Source organism: Pseudophryne corroboree, chromosome 1 (genome assembly GCF_028390025.1).
Source record: "Pseudophryne corroboree isolate aPseCor3 chromosome 1, aPseCor3.hap2, whole genome shotgun sequence".
NCBI classification, from domain to species: Eukaryota; Metazoa; Chordata; class Amphibia; order Anura; family Myobatrachidae; genus Pseudophryne; species Pseudophryne corroboree.
Window position 1 is genome coordinate 1,236,415,190 of NC_086444.1, and position 20,753 is coordinate 1,236,435,942.

A 20,753-nucleotide genomic window follows, 5' to 3' on the forward strand; every position below is an offset into this window, starting at 1 on the left:
CGCAAATCCTGGCATGGGGTTCCTCCTGTGCTGAGACATGTTTGTTTAAAGTATTGCCTGTCTGTTCTTCCTCCCCCAGGTCGTCTGATATTCCACCTCCTCCATATCAAGATTTCACGGATGTGTTCAGTAAAGCTTCTGCTGATATCCTTCCTCCTCATAGAGAATGGGACTGTCCGATTGATCTCGTTCCAGGGAAGGTTCCACCTCGAGGCCGAACTTATCCGTTGTCTCTGCCTGAGACGCATTCTATGGAGGAATATATTAAAGAGAACCTAGCAAAGGGGTTCATTCGACCTTCTTCTTCTCCAGCCGGCGCAGGCTTCTTTTTTGTAAAAAAGAAAGATGGTGGTCTGCGGCCGTGCATCGACTACAGAGGTTTGAACGACATTACCATCAAGAACCGTTATCCTTTACCCCTGATTACTGAGCTCTTTGACAGAGTTAGCGGAGCTACCATCTTTACAAAGCTGGACTTGCGAGGTGCATACAATCTCATCCGGATCCGTGAGGGTGACGAGTGGAAGACCGCCTTTAACACCCGTGACGGACATTATGAGTACCTCGTCATGCCCTTCGGATTGAGCAATGCTCCAGCTGTCTTCCAGCATTTTGTCAATGAGATCTTCAGAGACATTCTATACCGTCATGTCGTGGTCTATCTAGACGATATCCTCATTTTTGCCAACGATTTAGAGGAACATCGTTTTTGGGTTAAAGAGGTTCTGTCCCGTCTCCGTGTCAATCATCTCTATTGCAAATTAGAAAAATGCGTCTTTGAAGTCAAGTCCATTCCGTTTCTAGGGTACATTGTGTCCGGTTCCGGACTAGAGATGGATCCTGAGAAACTACAAGCAATCCAAAATTGGCCGGTACCCTTAACCCTCAAAGGGGTCCAGAGGTTCTTAGGGTTCGCCAACTATTACCGAAAGTTTATACGAGACTTTTCCACCATTGTGGCGCCTATTACTGCTTTCACTAAGAAGGGTGCTAACCCGTCCAAGTGGTCTGAAGAAGCCATGCAAGCATTTCATCTTTTAAAACAAAGGTTCATCTCTGCGCCTGTTCTGAAACAGCCTGACATCGACTCTCCTTTCATCTTAGAGGTGGATGCCTCCTCCGTTGGAGTAGGAGCGGTGTTATCTCAGAGGGCTAAAGATGGCCATTTACACCCTTGCAGTTTCTTCTCCCGGAAGTTCTCCCCAGCTGAGCGCAACTATGCCATTGGCGACCAGGAGTTGCTAGCCATCAAGCTCGCTCTAGAAGAGTGGAGGTATCTGTTGGAGGGAGCTTCTCATTCAATCACCATACTTACAGACCACAAGAACCTTTTATACCTGAAGGGCGCACAATGTCTCAACCCTCGTCAGGCCAGATGGGCACTTTTCTTTTCCAGGTTCGACTTTAAACTCCAGTTCTGTCCGGGCTCTCAGAATCGCAAGGCCGATGCCCTTTCCCGCTCATGGGAGCAAGAAAATGAGTCAGAGTCTTCAGACAAGCATCCTATTATAAATCCGTTGGCATTCTCCACGGTAGGGATGGACTCTACGCCCCCATCAGGGAAAAGTTTTGTGAAGCCGATGCTAAGGAAGAAGCTCATGCATTGGGCCCATGCTTCCCGTTTTGCCGGACATACAGGTATCCAAAAAACCCTGGAGTTTATCTCTAGGTCCTATTGGTGGCCAACTCTGAAAAAGGACGTCTTGGAGTTTATTGCATCTTGCCCAAAGTGTGCCCAACATAAAGTATCCCGCCAGTCGCCTGCGGGGCAACTGGTTCCACTATCTGTTCCCCGTCGACCATGGACCCACTTGTCGATGGATTTCATTACAGACTTACCCATGTGCAACAAGTTCAATACCATCTGGGTGGTAGTTGACCGGTTCACCAAGATGGCACACTTCATTCCTCTCACCGGTCTTCCGTCAGCTTCCAAGTTGGCTCAAGTATTCATACAAGAGATCTTCCGACTCCACGGTCTTCCTGAAGAAATTATCTCAGATCGAGGAGTTCAATTCACAGCCAAATTCTGGCGAAGTTTATGTCAAGTCCTCCAAGTCAAGCTAAAGTTTTCCACGGCTTACCATCCTCAGACCAATGGTCAAACCGAGAGGGTGAATCAGGACTTGGAGGCCTTCCTCCGCATCTATGTGTCCTCCTCTCAAGATGACTGGGTTCAATTACTTCCCTGGGCCGAGTTCTGTCATAACAACCAGTATCATTCTTCATCTGCTTCAACACCATTCTTCACTAACTTTGGATTCCACCCTAAAGTCCCTGAGTTCCAACCGCTTCCAGCAACTTCTGTTCCCGCAGTGGATATCACCTTGCATCAGTTTGCCAATATCTGGAAGAGCGTACGATCAGCTCTGCTCAAGGCATCGTTCAGGTACAAGAAGTTTGCGGATAAGAAGCGTCGAGCAGTTCCTGCTCTCAAGGTGGGTGATCGGGTATGGTTATCCACGAAGAATTTGAGGTTAAGAGTTCCCAGTATGAAGTTTGCACCTCGCTATATCGGTCCTTTCAGGATTGAACAAGTCATCAATCCTGTTGCTTACAGACTCCAGTTGCCTCCCTTCTTAAAAATACCCAGGACATTCCATGTTTCCCTGTTGAAACCACTGATCTTGAATCGGTTTCATTCCTCACTTCCTCCAACTCCGAAAGTCCAAACTCAACGAGGCGTTGAGTATGAAGTGGCCAAGATCCTGGACTCACGTCACCGTTACGGTCAACTACAATATCTTATTGACTGGAAGGGTTATGGTCCTGAGGAACGTTCATGGACCAATGCTTCTGATGTCCATGCTCCTGCCTTGGTCCGGAGATTCCATTCCAAGTTTCCTCAAAAGCCAAAGAAGTGTCCTGGGGCCACTCCTAAAGGGGGGGGTGCTGTCACGATCCGGGTATCTGGACGCCATTTCTTACCCATCAGATGCCTCCTAAGGCTGGCTCAGCGCTCCAGGACCGGATCCCATCTGTTATCCTGATGTGTACATTCCTGTATCCTCTCCTGTCACTCTGGGACGCTGTCACAGTAAACGCCATATTACACCTGGCATGGCGTCTCCCGCGGCCTCCGCCGCCGTCCCTGAACTTCTGCATGCAGAGTGTCTGAGTGGCGATTATGTCAGCCGCGGCCTCCGCTGTGTCCGCGTGGTTGGATGTGCATCTGTCAGCCTGGCGCCTCCTGTCTCCGGTGGCCAGCGCCGCCATTACTGTTTTCATTACCACATGGATTACAAACCAAACTTCCCTCCAAGTGTCTGCATGGGCGCAGCCATCTTGGATTCTGTCAGCTGATCATTTCCACCAATCTGTTCTCAGTATTGATAATCTGCATAATTGCCTAGCCAATCCCTTCCTTGCTGCAGGTATAAATACACTGTGCCTGAGCAAGGAAGGCGTCAGTGCTTTGGTTGTCAAACCTAGTTCCTGTTTGTCTCTCTCCTGTGATTGTCTTCCAGGTTCCAGCTCCTGTCTCAAGACTTCCACCATAGAGACCCGCACCAGCATTCCACCTGCGGTGTAGCCTGACTCTCCAATCCATTGTGGATTCATCTGTTTCCAGCTACAACATTACCTGCTTCCAGCTCAGCTTCCAGCAGAGTACAGCTTCCCTTAAAGGGCCGGTGTCCTTTCTACACTTTACCACTCTCCACCGGTATTATTATTTCTCCGCTCTCAAGTTCTACATTTCAGTTCATATTTCATCGCTCCCAAGTTCATTTATTATTTAACTGGTTCCAGCCAGTATCCACTCCGTGCTAACAACAGTCTGGTTCCAGCCAGTATCCACAGTAGCTGTTTTATCTTCAGCAACCCAGCTTTTCCTGGAACACCAGCTGGCACAATCCTGGGTTATCTCCATTGCTACAGTCGGGCCTGGTAAGGACTTTCCATCTAGAAGATCATAAGAACTATCTCACACTACCAGTGCCCTGTGGCTCCTGCCATCCTGTAGTACCCAGGAACTGTATTTATTCTTTGCTGACTTTTACGTTTTCTTTTACTGCTGCTGTGTTGCGGAGTTGTCATAATAAACATCATTGACTTTTATCCAAGTTGTCATGGTCACGCCTTCGGGCAGTTATTATTCATGTTACTTACATGTCCAGGGGTCTGATACAACCTCTCAGGTTCCGGTACATCTCAGCCCCTACAACTGAGGCTGCCTCCCGTCAGCTCAGGCCCTCAGTTGTGACAATAGATCATTCACACAGTGTGAATGAATTGTGTATTATAATATTGAGTAGTCCCCTTCTGCTCTCTAGTATAGTGTAGTATAGCTTAGAATTTCCCCATTAGACAGGAGGTATTGAGTAATACTACTGACACTTTGTAGCAGCTGTGGGGATATTAACGATACTAATCCCCTGTCCTCACTTCTATATCGATAGTAAGAATAATTGATGTATAAATTTGTATTGCACTATAGTTATTTACAGTGCGGGTTCACCTGTACTGGATGCGTAAATAGTACAATGTCTGTTTATATTACATGTTCGGTTAGCTACAGATGTGTCCACTTACATCTTTGCTTTTTTACAAATTTTGCTCAACATGCAAAACATGGCTAAGCTGTTTTTCATGAGTAGCAAGTGGATTAATTTTAACATTTTTGTTTGCCATAATAGAATATGTATAAAGTAACATATTAAAGAAGCAAGTTATGAAAAATCACAAGGCATGGCAAAATCTCTGAGTCTATGGCATGCAAAACGGGATATAGAAAAGATGTATGTGGACACATCTGTATATATGCAGCTACATATCACTCACATGCACCATGGATAAAGTGGTAATTATAGGGAACACTATAATATGAGCCCGTGTTGTCAGATAGACTTTATATTTGTAATATGCAGCTCTCACTAATGAAATGTTTCGTGCCTGTTTCCTTGATTTAAATAAATCAGGCAGAAAAGGCACTGACAAGATGTGTCCCCGTAATCACAATATCTTAAGTATGGTGTATTCATCTATAGAAGTTTAAGGCAAACACAAATTACTAATCTAATAATTGGGAAGTAGTGTTTTAATACACTGGTATTGCAAGTTAATTTATTGCCCAATGTGGTGCCCACTAGATCAAACATAAGAATTTGATTTATATTAGGCTATAGTTATCTACAATGCGGGTTCTCCTATACTGGATGCGTAAGTCATTCAATGTCTTTTTGTATTACGCATTCGGTTAGCTACAATGTGCAGCTGCATATCACTCACATGCACGATGGATGAGATGGTGATTATAGGGAACACTATAATATGAGTCTGTGTTGTCGAATATGCTTTATATTTGTAATGTACAAATACTCTCAATATTGGAAGGCTCTGTGCCTGTACCCATAATTTAGATAGATCCGGCAGAGAAAGCACTGACAAAATGTGTCCATGTAACCACAGTGTCTAACGTATGGTGCGTTCACCTATAGAAATTCAAGGCAAACATAAATTGCTAATCTAATGATTGGGAAATAGTGTTTTAATACACTGACATTGCAAGTTTATTGTTTCCCAATGTGGTGCCCTCTAAATCAAATAGAGGGATCCACAGTATGAAGTATAAGGTGGTATAATCGTATTCGTAACAGCACAGTATATTAGTCCTATAAGCAAGGGTTATCTTCCTTCATAATGTAGCTTCCATTCAACATCACTATACATTCTTATCTGGCTGCAAATTTGTAGAATTTTTACATGATTGATATTCTGTAATAGTATCTTTTACCCTGCCTGTTATTAGTATATATAGCTGAGCTTCTAAATAATAATGAAATTAAAAGTAACACATTTTATCTAGACAGGTAGGACACTAGGCTGAGGTCCTATGTACGTTTCGCATATAAGCTTTATCGAGGTAACCGGAGGCAGCCACCGACTACCCTCTTTAAAGTACCCGCTGCCAATCAAGATGTGTCGCGGGAATTTCAAAATTAATTGAGCGCCAAGGGCCGTTGTAATCCATTATTCCATTTTGTATTAATTTACCTGCATATAAATGAGGTTGGTACTCCCATAGAGAGCCCTGTATTCCCCTTCCCAGTGTGTACCTTCAGACTCGAATCGAGATCTCGGCAATCCTAAAAGCTATATTGTGTGAAGCTAATGATAAAACGCAGTAAAGTAACAATTTCCCTTTAATCAGATAATGCTACCTAGCACTCCAAATAGCAGACGTACGGTCCTAGTGACATAGCGACCAGTGCAGTATTGGTATAGAGTCATTACACATGTCAATATTTATTTTTTGAGATAGTAAGTGTATTGAGCATAAGAATTAATACAGTATACAGATCCTATATTCTATAATTCTTACTGTTGACTCTTAATTATCTAGTGCAGTAATAGTAGTAATCATGCCATATATTGTATCATATCTATTAACCAAAATATATGCCCTGTTGTGTGAAATAAAGTTATTATAGTTGGCAAAACTAATGAATTTCTTATTATTATAAATGACATATTACTAAAACTGTGTGTGTGTTTGTATAGGTGTCAATGAAGTGATGATGGTGTGTTAAATATATCCTATTGCGTTCTTAAAGGTGAAAGAATAAAATGTGTATATATAAATTAAACAATGTTGTATCCTTATGTGCAATTTGTTTATTAGTAAAACAAAAGAGAAATACAAGTGTATGTTGTGTTGGTCAGCAAATATTGATAAACAATTGAGTGTCATTGTGACGTGCAACAAACATGACAGCTATAGGTGTTAGCACTGAAAAGAAATATAGTGTAAAAACGTGATAAGAAAAGTGTGTGTGAAATAGTTGTTACATGTATTCTTACCATGAACACATTAACACAATAGTGTCAAAAAAGTAAATCAGGTCATAGATACAATACTGTCTCTATAATGAAATTTGTTTGTAATCCCTTAATATTATTATTATTATTATCCATCAATATTATTGAATGCAGTATGATTGTGTTAATAAAGTGATCAAAAATGTTCATTACAACAACAGTTTGGTCATCTATATCTGAGTTAATATTCATCAGTCAACTCATATGTCAACTCATCTGTCAAAACATTCATCTTGCCCCGTTTATATATGTAGTTTCTAAAATGTGTGCTGAGTCTCGTCAATCATCTTAATGCTATTATTAATAAGGGGAAGGGAGGAGGAGTTCCATCTGTAAGATGGTATATAGGTGTATTATGAGGAATCCCCCATATTTGTATTGCTATATAGGAGTGACTACATATATCTGCCATTTGAGTGAAAAAGGTAGCTTCCATAATTTATCTAACAAATAATGTTATGTCAGAAAATTAATTACAGAAATGATTTGTGTGATCACCCCGTCCAGTAGGTGACAGCCTTAAAAATTATTAGAAAGGGAGAGATCAATTGGCTACATGTGAAATATATATTCGTATGTCTCATGTATGAGGTAACACAAAGGTAGGGGTTGCTCCTATATGATAATGTACATTTCCTGAATATGTCAAACCATTTAGTGTATTCCCTTATAATCTAGGGCTTAAAATGCTAGGAAATAAAAATAGATGAGAAAAGGAGAAAGGGATACTGTTAAAAAACAACAAACAGTATAGGAAATATTTTTATATTTAATAATTCCTCTAACGGTAGATTGTTTTCCAACAGAGGTAGGGGTAACACCCTTAAAGATAGGGAGATACATATTGGACTGTATCTCAGAAGACCAAGGTAAGTATCACATCCAGATCCAGTTGGGTAAGTGTAATTCTAGATTCCAAAGTTCTAATAGGTGTTCTACCTATATCTTATAAATCTAAGCAGATAAGTTTCATATTTCATCGAACTTTAAATCGTATTAAAGCAAGGGTGAAGGTATCGCCCTTAGTGATAGGGAGAATAATGTATAATTATATCTCAAAGAACAAGGTTAGTATAATATCGGGATCCTAGTAGGTAAATATAGTACTAGAATCTAGAGTCCTATTTGGATGTTCCACCTATATCTTCTAGAGATCCAGATAGGTGAGTGGGTGATGTATATGAAAGAATATTACTGAGGAATGCCATATTGATATTGAAAATTAAAAAACCTGTCATCTTACATAAATTTTTTAATAAATGTTTAGACTGTATATTCTAGGAGAAACTAGGGTTAAGTTAGATCATGGTGGGAGAGAAGTATAGATTGATATAATATTGTTTGTATCACAGAGGGGTAGCTGGTGATAGTACGAGCGTGATATGATGTTCAATGGTATCCTAGAGATTCCTACTGATAATGTCGATTTTATATTAAAACAGAAAGCTATACCTTTAAGCACACTTTTACCATGGAGCCGTTGCGGCCGATAGACAATTCATTTTACGTACCTTTTACGCTATTTGCGTACAGAGTCCCGTACCTTGTACGGATTTAGCGTACAAACGCTGCGCTAGGGGTACAAAGTACACACAGCGCGCACACACCCAGAGATACACTTTAAACCTTTGATTGATAATGCAATGCACTGATATTACACTTTAAACCTTATGCAGCAATGCACTGCAATGATGCTATTACACTTTACACCTTATGCAGCGCTGACGGTACAAAGTACCCGCAGTGCGTACACACCTAGAGATACACTTTAAAAACCTTAGCAGGGAAAAGAGGACACAACACCGATTTGTAGTTAATCACTGGGTTCCGACACCACAGAGTAATATTTCTGAAAGGGGGTTTACAATACAAATTATGCACTACAATACAACAGAGTAAATGGCTACAGTCAATGTACATACGTGAGAATATGCGCTTGCGCAACCCGGCCCGGTCCTCCGCAATCAGGTTGATAGCGTTGAGAGTCTTGTGTGTGGCCAGGCTGCAGCAGGCTTTATTTATACAATTCTTCTAAAAGCAATACAATGGATACTGTAATCCCTTTGTCCATTGGACACAGGATTGCACTTTTACAGTACAGGAGAGGTCATAGGTTGATTTGAAAAGGTAGGCGATGTCTTTCCTAACTGCTCTTGTGGGTGGTCTCCTCTGGATTCCCGCCGCATACATAATATAATAGTAAATACAGTTTAAACCTATATTCTGCAACTGCACATAACTATCCTCAGGAACATGTGATCTTCCGCAAACCAACACCGGGATGTTACCCTTAAAATACCCTACAGCTGGATACCAAACACCACCTTATAACCTTAGTCTGTCCCCTCTTATCCTGTAAAGGTGAATCACTTTGTTCTGGAATCATTTAGACTGTTGTTACTTTCTGATGTGGTGCAGGGGGACTATGTGTACAATTTGCACTATTTGGATTAAATATGTAATGTTTTGATAGCCCTCCATGCGTTCACAAACTCCGCCGTAAATACCCACACCACGCGCAGTATCGCGGGAGCGACCATATGCAAATTGCGGATATGTGCACGCACGGCGGAACAAGTGCACGCGCAGCGGGCATGTGTGTGTTGTTAGTACATGATGTATGTACTGCAATATTTTTCGACTTTGACACTACTCTCAGAGAAAAGGTAGAAAGCTGTTGTATTCATTGATGACATTCGGTTTCATACTATCCAGAAGAAAGATCCACCTGGTCTCTTTCCTCAGAAGTTCTCCATCTAGGTCTCCTCCTCTTATGCCCAAAGTGATTTTTTTTCCATGGCAAAGACTTTAATATCTTTGGGGGAGCTGTCATGAGATTCCAAAAAATGCTTTGCCACTGGTGTAAGAGTTTTAAATTTGGCTCTATCATTTTTGGCATTTCTAATGGACCCCACGTGCTCAAGGATTTTCTGCTTTAAAGGCCTAATAGTTTTGCCTATATATTTCTTATGACATGGGCATTGAAGATGGTAGATAACTCCCATAATTCCAAAATCAATATAGTCTTTGATGTACCAGGTCTTTAGAAATTTGTCTTGAAAGGATTTGGTTTCCACCATATATTGGCAAGCTTTACAGTTTCTAAATTTGTGGGATCATGTGATGTTGTAGATGGTCTTTTTAGGTATCAGGTGGCTCTTCACAAGCGTGTCTCTCAGACTCCTGGATCTTCTCCAACTGGCTTGAACCTTTGGTGGTAGGATTTCTCGAAGATCGATATCTGTCATAAGAATGTGCCAGTGTCATTGGAGACTCTGTAAAATCATTTTCCACTCCATATTAAAAGTGCCAACATATCTGATACAATCATCATTGGTTTGTTTTTTGCCTGTATTCGAGACCAGTAGGGAGTCTCGGGTTCTTTGATAGGTTTCCTTTTTTGCCATCTGTATCTTATTGCGGCTGTATCCTCTTGTTCTGAATCTCTTGGTCAATTCTCGGCATTGTGTCTTAAAAGTCTGTTGTTTGGAACAGTTTCATTTCATCCTAAGAAATTCACCTTTTGGAACTCCTTTGATGGTAGATGGAAGATGTGAGCTTGTGGCATGTAGGATGCTGTTGGTTACAGTCTCTTTGCGATAGAGATCTGTCGATAGAATGCCGTCCTGCTCCTTGCTAATGTTCAAATCTAAAAAGTGTATCGTATTTCAGCTAATCTCAAAGGTTAATTTGAGATTGAGTGAGTTAATATTAAGTTTATTTATAAATTCCTCAAACATGATTTTGGAACCCCTCCACACTATCAGGATGTCATTTATGTACCGGAGCAAGATGATAATATGCTCCGTGTACATTTCGTTTTCATCCATGAACACAAACTCCTTCTCCCACCATCCCAGGTAGAGGTTTGCATATGTTTGTGCACACTTAGTGCCCATTGCAGTCCCTCTTACCTGGAGATAGTAGGTTTCATTGCAGACAAAGAAATTTTTCATCACCATGAACCTCAATAAAGATAGAATGAAATTATTGAGATCATGTGTAATACTCATGTTTAGGAAATATTTGGATGCATGGATTTGCTACCTCATGGTCTATACTAGTGTATAGGCTCTCCACATCGCAGCTTGATAATGATTTGTCTGCGGGTAGAATAATATCTTGTATTTTTGTGAGTACATCCAAAGTATCCCTCACATAAGAGGGTAGGGATATCACGTAATTCCGTAGGTGGTAATCTACAAAAATGCTTGCCTTCTCTGTTAGGCTTCAAATTCCTGAGACAATAGGTCTACCAGGAGGTTTGTGTTTGTTTTTATGTATTTTTGGTAACAAGTATAGTGTGGGGTTTTTTTTGTTTATCCACTTTGAGGAAATCCCAATCCTGTTTTGTTATAGTCCCTTCTTGATAGGCATCTGCTATAATTTTATTGTAAATGCCCATGTAGTTACTAGTAGGATTGATGATCAGGTGCTTATAGCATTTTGGATCTTGTAGCTGTCTTGATAATTCCTCCATATACTTCTCTCATGGCCACAGTACCACGTTCACCCCTTTATCGGAGGGTTTGATGACTATGTCTTGCCACTTTTCCATCTCCTTGGGGGCTTGCCTCTGATTTTCTGTAAGTTTGCATAATGACACCGGGAGCCTGATTTCTTTAGCTTGTCAAGATCTTTAGAAACGAAATCAACAAAGATCTTAACAGGTGGACAAATTGAGTTATCTGGAAAAAAAGGTGGATTTATTTTTCAATTTGGGTTGTGACTGAATAGGTTCTGTTTCTAATGCACTCTCAGTATGAAGTTCTTCTAGAATGGAAATGGCCATATGATCTTCATATGATAGTGTGGAATCCATATGACTGATGGAGGTAGCTCCATTTGTACCAGTGGTTGTGGGGTTATTGGTTTGTCTGAAGAATTTTTTTAGGAGTATTTTACGTGAAAATAAGTTCAGATCCTTTTAACATTCAAAGTGTACGAATTTGCTTGAAGGCGAAAACGATAAACCCTTGTTAAGGAGATCTATTTGTTCTGGAGTGAGAGTTTTGTTGGATAGATTTACTATCCTTAATGAGTCCATGGGTATTGATTTCATTTCCTGTAATTGTGTCTTTCCTGTGGCTCTTCTCTCCAGTCTCTCTCCTCTCTTTTTCTTCTTGTTCCCCTTGCCCCCTCCTGATCCTCTTGTGTTTGTACCTAATCTGGAGTATCTGGGGGTTTGCCCTAAAAAAACCCTTTCTCTTTGAAAATTGCATGTGCTAGTACCCCCTCCATCAGACGAATCAACATCAGAGGTTATGTAATTTAATTGCTGGTCCATCTCTGGTTTGGTACATCTAATTTTCCATTTGAAGACTCTATTGTTAGAGTAGTCATTTTTGTCCCTCTGCATTTTGTTTCTCTTCCTTTACATGATAATTTTTTCATATTGTTCTATTTCTTTTTTGTGTTTTTCATATGTGTGTTGGAATTTTTCTAAATTCTCATGTTTCTTGAGTTTTTCACCCAAGGTGGCAATTTCCTGATTACATTTTGCTAAAGTTATTTCATCATGTTTGATGAGGATACCTATCAAGTCTAGGGAGCATTAAGTAAGAACTTTCTCCCATGCTTCTTTAAAAGTATCATTGGCTAGGTCATATGCCAGAAATAATTTGGGTCTGAGACCCCTTGGAATAATATTTAATTTAAGGTAATTCTCAAAGGAGGCTTTATTCCACCAGGTCCTTGTCTGTTTCATAAGGGTTTGTTTGAGGACAAATAGGTCATTGTACCAATCGTCTGATGTGGGGTCTTTTTCCGTATTAATACTACTAGTGTACTAATTAGCACAAACAGCTTGTAACATAGAGTGGCAAGTTTAATCTTTCTATGTATAATGGAGAGAAATAAAAGCTCCTCCCTAAGTTACTGGATTCCAAATCACTGCCCTTAGTATCTCTGTACAGGTTTTTCTATTAGAGTACTAATTAGCACGAACAGCTTATAATGTACAACACAGATTCTCACAACACTGATTCTCTAAAACCGACGATCTACAGTACTGTGTTGCTCGAACAGTTAGTTGCATCAGAATACACTAATTTATATTTACTGGTATGTCTATAGGTGCTCATTACCGCTGTGTATTTTAGATAGCGAATGAGTCACTCCTGCAGATTTACCCCGATTTGTGTGAAACCTGTGTGCACACTTCCTTTGAATGTTTTACAATGGATTACACAGAAAAAAAATAATAATAATAAAGTGAATGTCACAGGAACAGGAAAAAAAATTACACTTTGGGAATTGAACCTGGGACTCTCAGCGTGGCAGACGGAAGCCTTCATTGCTTGCCCACAGCACGGCATGGAAGATTCTCAAGTTCGCTGCACAGAGCGATTCCTTCCAATGGTGTTTGTTTATGCCATTAGGGGACTCGGATGCTCATTTCGTGCACTGTACATACTGTAACGTCAATGAGCTACATTATTCCTTTCACACATTAGTTGCGTCTGCATACACAAGTGTTCACACATTAGTTGCGTCTGCATACACAAGTGTTTTAACATGTTCGTTTGTGTCTGAATAAACTATTTTTTCTTTTTTATTCAGTCTGTCTGACCATTGGTCACCATCTGTGTGTACACTATGCAGTACAGGACTGTATATTAACATTACAGTCGTCACTGACCATTTGCCAGAGCTTGTACTGGAGATCGATCCGCCGCTATTCAAACTAAAGTACTGGATTAATGGAGCATTAGCCACCCAGTGGTGGAGATGTGTATTGCATGCTGAGTATCTAGTCGTACCTCTACGCGCATGTCCGTGATTAAACTCAGCAACCTAAGCTATCACCTAGGCATGACTAAACCTCCGTCTAGGCACAGAAACAATCAAGATAATAGAGGAACCATCTGTACTGCTGACTACTGATACAGCCGTTGCAAAGGCTGCAGAAGAAGGACACCTACAGTAGATCCAAGAGCTCGCATTGGAATGAAAAGGTCAGAGACCGGAGCTTAAAGGAACCTAAAAGCTCTAAATTGTATGGAGATACAGAGACTATTACTACTATTACTACCACAGAATTATATTTGTATAAACCCTCGAGATGAAGATGATTATTATCGTTGATAATAGACTATGTGCTTATGAGCTAATATTCTACAGAACTATTAACATTTTTGAAAGTATACGGGAGCAATGTTATTTATAACAGCATTAGGACTTGTTTCCTTCCTCTTTTCTAAGCAGGAAATCTGAGAGATGACCGGTGTAAAGATCACCTTTAAAAAATGGGTTTGTAAATACTCCACTTGAAGAGAGATGTATAGATTGATGTATGGATAATTTAGGATATTATTCTGAGGAATATCCAGTCCAGCATTACCATTAATTGTTGGAACAATTTTGGGTAATGCTGCTATATAAATTTTATTGCGAATTGTTATTATAATTGTTGGGTATGTATACAAAGACACCAGCATTGTATAGTAACAGGCCAATATTCTCTATGTAAGTTACAATTGATGTGATTACCAAAACTTTATAGAGTTGTGATAACAGTGAAGCAGGTACAGGTGTATAGAAAGTTACAGCATCTCAAGATAGAACCACTAGTGATAATATTAGCTACACATACAGTATATGGGGTATATTCCATTTAGGGGAAATAAAATAGATCAATAATGCAGGAAAGATTACCTTATGCAGATAGGAAAGGTTGATTTAAGGAAATGTGAAAGGATGGTTACCATATACAAACCTAATGTTTCTAGATGTGCAAGATATAATGACTACGGTATATAAAAAGTAATGGATATGATGTTCATTAAAGTTTATGATTTAGTATTTGATTATACTGTACTTTACCAGGAGTAGATTCAGAGGCTGAAGGAGCTATCTTACATAACTGGGAATGTTAGTTGTCACTATATCCTTAGGATATGATATACAATTGGTTACCTATTAATTCTGACGATATTTGTTAGTTAAGAAGACAAATTTAGCAATTTTATACAAATACACATAATAACATGAGAAAAGTTTTCTTACAGGATGAACTATTCCTAAAAGAGTGATTGACTCAGTAATCAGGAATCATGTTCCTGTTACCAGGGCATCAATAAAACCTCAAATTGGTGGAGGTGCCGCTAATAAGTTCTTCTATGGTCAATGAAGTTTTATGATTAATCAACTGGGAGTTGATGTTTTATTTCATCTAAAGTTATTGATAACATGACTGAAATTTATGATAAGACATTCCAGGATATTGGACATGAACTATTACGATACCACATTGTTCTAAGACTCTTTAATACCACAAATTGGAGGATATTGTTTGATTTCCGAAACAGCAATTTGAGTTCATTGCTGTGTTTATTTGACCAATGACATTACAGATCTGGATACGATTATTACCAATTATATGAAAGAGGCCCATGATATAAAAGAAGAACTTTAACAAAGACATGATATGGACTGGAAAGGATAAATGTTTAAATCATAGTATTCAATTTTTAGGATTAGGAAAATGTTTTTTAAAGTATATTGTATGTGATGTATTTCTTGATGAAATTTATTCTTGTGATCATAATTTTCATTCTGCTCATATGTTTTTTTTATAGATGTAGCCAATACTGTAATAGATATTACCTAAGCTGTATGCAGATGGTTACCACAAGAGAAAGACAGAGAATATACCAGAGATGATGCTGAATGAACTTTATATTCATTGTGCGGTCTATTAAGTGATTTAGCACATGTAGAATGTGTATGATCAAAAGTGGGGAATTGTTTAATATCTAAATGCATAAGGAATATAATTTATTCTCTAAATACAATATAGTCACATATTTCATAGGTGCAGCATACAGCTATACCTATCATATACTGTAACATACCTTATCATATAACATACCTTAACTCTTAATCCATTTTGTTTTATAAAGTGACCTTTATACAGACATTGGTTCACTTATCAGATTCATGTACCTTTAAGCAGAGTTTGGAAAACAGCAAACTCATTGTGTGTAACACAAATGGAATTAGCACCAAATAAGGCTAATTAGCTTCTAGCTGGTTCCTTGTCCTAATATGAGCATAACACTGTACTCAAGATGCATGAAGTCAGTGGGAGTGTGATAAGAATGGGGTGTAACTGAATATTATAAAAAAACAGTGTATCGACATGTTTTTCTCTGTTGAAGAATTTTGACCTGGGATGAGAGAATGTGGTCTCTCAACCTGAACATGGGCGTGGTCTTTTTAATAATTAATCAATTGATTTTCTAAATCTGACTTCAATTCAGTTTTTAATTAAAAGCAACAACAATAACAGCAATAAGATGGTTAAATTAGGAATTGACAGACACCTTGGTCAGAGTCATGTAGACCTTGCTAAATCACAACTCCCTTTATTGGTCACAGAAACGATACAAGGAGATATGCAAAAATTAAGAATAATTGGTTGTTGTACAAAAAAAGCACACTTGGAGGTGTAGTTGTCCCACTGTTAAACTGTAGCAAGAGACAAAATGTGATAAATGCAGCTTGAATAGGGATAACAGACAATCCCTCAGTCAACCACCCTCCTATAATGGAGCCATGGCTTCTGTACCACAAGCCTCTGTAATCCCCACTTTACCTGGCTTTATCCAGTATTCACACAAATGATTCCTGGAGGAGCAGCTGATGGTGTAAACAACCCTGCAATACCAGATAGATAGGTGTCTTGGTATAAGCCCTGGTCTCCTATGGATCAAGATGTTCCCCTATTGTCCAACAATTCAGTGGGCTTCCACTGGTACTTTGATCACCTACCATCAGCAATGGATGACTAAATGTAAAACTTATTGTGAGACATGCTGCCACAAGACATAATACAAGGAAGAAATCAACCTGTCTCAGAATATTACAGTCAATTCAGACAAATAAATGAGGTTTATGGATTTCGTTTAGATGATACTTTGCACACACATAGATTTAACAATGCTTTCCTTGGTGATCTACAGCCAGAGTTACTCAAGACCCTTAAGGTCAGTCACCCAGATTATACAACTCTGACCCCTGAAGTCATTCTCACAATTCTTATGCTCTACAACCTATTTATTTAGTGTATCAATCAAATGCCTCCCAAGAACAAACGCCAGGAAACCAGAGGCAACCTTGGTGCTCACCCTAAAATGAAACCGGCAACATCTGCAGTTGTTAAGATGAGCCAAAGTTAAAAAATGTGCATGAAACAGGTTCTGTATTTACATTGTTAAGAAAGAGGGCTCCTTAAAAAGTACTGTCCACATGCCGCTGAACCCAGAGTTTAGCAAAAATAAAATCAAGCATATGAAAATGGCCCCCAGTGTCATATGTTCCTCAGTTTGACTAATCCTAATGGTCCACACGGTAATTTCCCTATCAACATACAAGTAACAATTGATACTACTGCATTGGTAGACTCTGGGACTGCCAAATCAATAGTGTAATCTAGATTGATAACTTCTGATATGCTGACATCCTCTATATTGGTGGCAACTGACTTGAGGGGAGAATTGCAATATTTAAAAAAAAAACGTTCAAGTCTGTGTTAATGATTCTTTCTTAATTACAACTCATTTTTTTGTTTCTGATAATTGTCCTGTTAATTTACTGGGAGCTGACATTCTGTCAGCTTAAAATGCAGTTATACAGTACAAAAATGGGTAAGTGACTCGGATTTCAAAACCAGAAGCATTTGGCAATGTTGTAATTGACATTATGCAGTTAATAATGAACTGTGTTATGCTTGCAAAGCCCCGGAGCCTCATTATAATATAGTTAAATCTCATGTCTATGATGAGTTGTTGGTAAAAGGAAAAATGGTTGTGGGATTGTTACCTGTGCAGGCTGCTCAGATTAAATTCAAACCAAATGCACAGCATGTCAAAGTTAAGCAGTACCCCCTAAGACTGGAACAAGTAATTGCTATCACAATTCAGTTCCAGGATTATGTTTAGGCAGGGGTCTTTAAAGAATGCCATTCTAGTTGGAACTAGTGAAACCGAACCCCCCCGAACTTCACCCTTTTTACACGGGTCCGAGGCATACTCGGATTCTCCCGTATGGCTTGGTTAACCCGAGCGCGCCCGAACGTCATCATCCCGCTGTCGGATTCTCGCGAGATTCGTATTCTATATAAGCAGCCGCGCGTCGCCGCCATTTTCACTCGTGCATTGGAAATGTTATGGAGAGGACGTGGCTGGCGTCCTCTCCGTGTATTGTTGATGCAAATATTTGTGCTTGCTTTACTTATTGCTTAATTGTGGGGACTGGGGAGCAGCTGTATATTAATATAGGAGGAGTACAGTGCAGAGTTTTGCTGATCAGTGACCACCAGTTTTATCCGTTCTCTGCATGAAAAAAATGCTCCTTATTTGTGCTCAGTGTGCTGCATATATCTGTGCTCACACTGCTTAATTGTGGGGGCTGGGGAGCAGCTGTATTATATAGCAGGAGTATAGTGCAGAGTTTTGCTGACAGTGACCACCAGTATACGTTGTCTGCCTGAAAAACACTCCATATCTGTGCTCAGTGTGCTGCTTTATTGTGGGGACTGGGGACCACCAGTATAATATTATATAGGAGGAGTACAGTGCAAAGTTTTGCTGACCAGTGACCACCAGTATACGTTGTCTGCCTGAAAAACACTCCATATCTGTGCTGCATTGTAGACAGTATATAGAAGGAGTACAGTGCATAATTTTGCTGACCACCAGTATATAATATATAGGAGTACGGTACAGAAGGCCACTGCTGTACCTACCTCTGTGTCGTCAAGTATACTATCCATCCATACCTGTGGTGCATTTCAGTTTTGCACAGTTTGCTGACCACCAGTATATAATATATAGCATTACGGTACAGTAGGCCACTGCTGTACCTACCTCTGTGTCGTCAAGTATACTATCCATCCATACCTGTGGTGCATTTCAGTTTTGCATAGTTTGCTGACCACCAGTATATAATATATAGCAATACGGTACAGTAGGCCACTGCTGTACCTACCTCTGTGTCATCAAGTATACTATCCATCTACATTCTATACCTGTGGTGCATTTTAGTTTTGCAGTTTGCTGACACAGTGACCACCAGTATATATTGCAGTACGGTACGGAAGGCCACTGCTGTACCTACCTCTGTGTCGTCAAGTATACTATCCATCTAGATTCTATACCTGTGGTGCATTTCAGTTGTGCAGTTTGCTGACACAGTGACCACCAGTATATATAGCAGTACGGTACGGAAGGCCACTGCTGTACCTATCTCTGTGTCGTCAAGTATACTATCCATCTACTTTCTATACCTGTGGTGCATTTTAGTTTTGCAGTTTGCTGACACAGTGACCACCAGTATATATAGCAGTATGGTATGGAAGGCCACTGCTGTACCTACCTCTGTGTCGTCAAGTATTCTATCCATCTACATTCTATACCTGTGGTGCATTTTTGTTTTGCAGTTTGCTGACAGTGACCACCAGTATATATAACAGTACGGTACGGAAGGCCACTGCTGTACCTACCTCTGTGTCGTCAAGTATACTATCCATCTAGATTCTATACCTGTGGTGCATTTTAGTTTTGCAGTTTGCTGACAGTGACCACCAGTATATATAGCAGTACGGTACGGTAGGCCACTGCTGTACCTACCTCTGTGTCGTCAAGTATACTATCCATCTACATTCTATACCTGTGGTGCATTTCAGTTGTGCGCAGTATATATAGTAGTAGGCCATTGCACTGATACTGGCATATAATTCCACACATTAAAAAATGGAGAACAAAAATGTGGAGGTTAAAATAGGGAAAGATCAAGATTCACTTCCACCTTGTGCTGAAGCTGCTGCCACTAGTCATGGCCGAGACTATGAAATGCCATCAACGTCGTCTGCCAAGGCCGATGCCCAATGTCATAGTAGAGAGCATGTAAAATCCAAAAAACAAAAGTTCAGTAAAATGACCCAAAAATCTAAATTGAAAGCGTCTGAGGAGAAGCGTAAACTTGCCAATATGCCATTTACGACACGGAGTGGCAAGGAACGGCTGAGGCCCTGGCCTATGTTCATGGCTAGTGGTTCAGATTCACATGAGGATGGAAGCACTCATCCTCTCGCTAGAAAAATGAAAAGACTTAAGCTGGCAAAAGCACAGCAAAGAACTGTGCGTTCTTCTAAATCACAAATCCCCAAGGAGAGTCCAATTGTGTCGGTTGCGATGCCTGACCTTCCCAACACTGGACGGGAAGAGCTTGCGCCTTCCACCATTTGCACGCCCCCTGCAAGTGCTGGAAGGAGCACCGGCAGTCCAGTTCCTGATAGTCAAATTGAAGATGTCACTGTTGAAGTACACCAGGATGAGGATATGGGTGTTGCTGGCGCTGGGGAGGAAATTGACAATGAGGATTCTGATGGTGAGGTGGTTTGTTTAAGTCAGGCACCCGGGGAGACACCTGTTGTCCGTGGGACAAATATCGCCATTGACATGCCTGGTCAAAATACAAAAAAAATCAGCTCTTCGGTGTGGAATTATTTCAACACAAATGCGGACAACAGGTGTCAAGCCGTGTGTCACCTTTGTCAAGCTGTAATAAGTAGGGGTAAGGACGTTAACCACCTCGGAACATCCTCCCTTATACGTGAGCGCATTCATCAAAAGTCAGTGACAAGTTCAAAAACTTTGGATGACAGCGGAAGCAGTCCACTGACCACTAAATCCCTTCCTCTTGTAACCAAGCTCCTGCAAACCACACCACCAACTCTCTCAGTGTCAATTTCCTCCTTACCCAGGAAAGCCAATAGTCCTGCAGGCCATGTCACTGGCAAGACTGACAAGTCCTCTCCTGCCTGGGATTCCTCTGATGCATCCTTGAGTGTAACGCCTACTGCTGCTGGCGCTGCTGTTGTTGCTGCTGGGAGTTGATCGTCATCCCAGAGGGGAAGTCGGAAGACCACT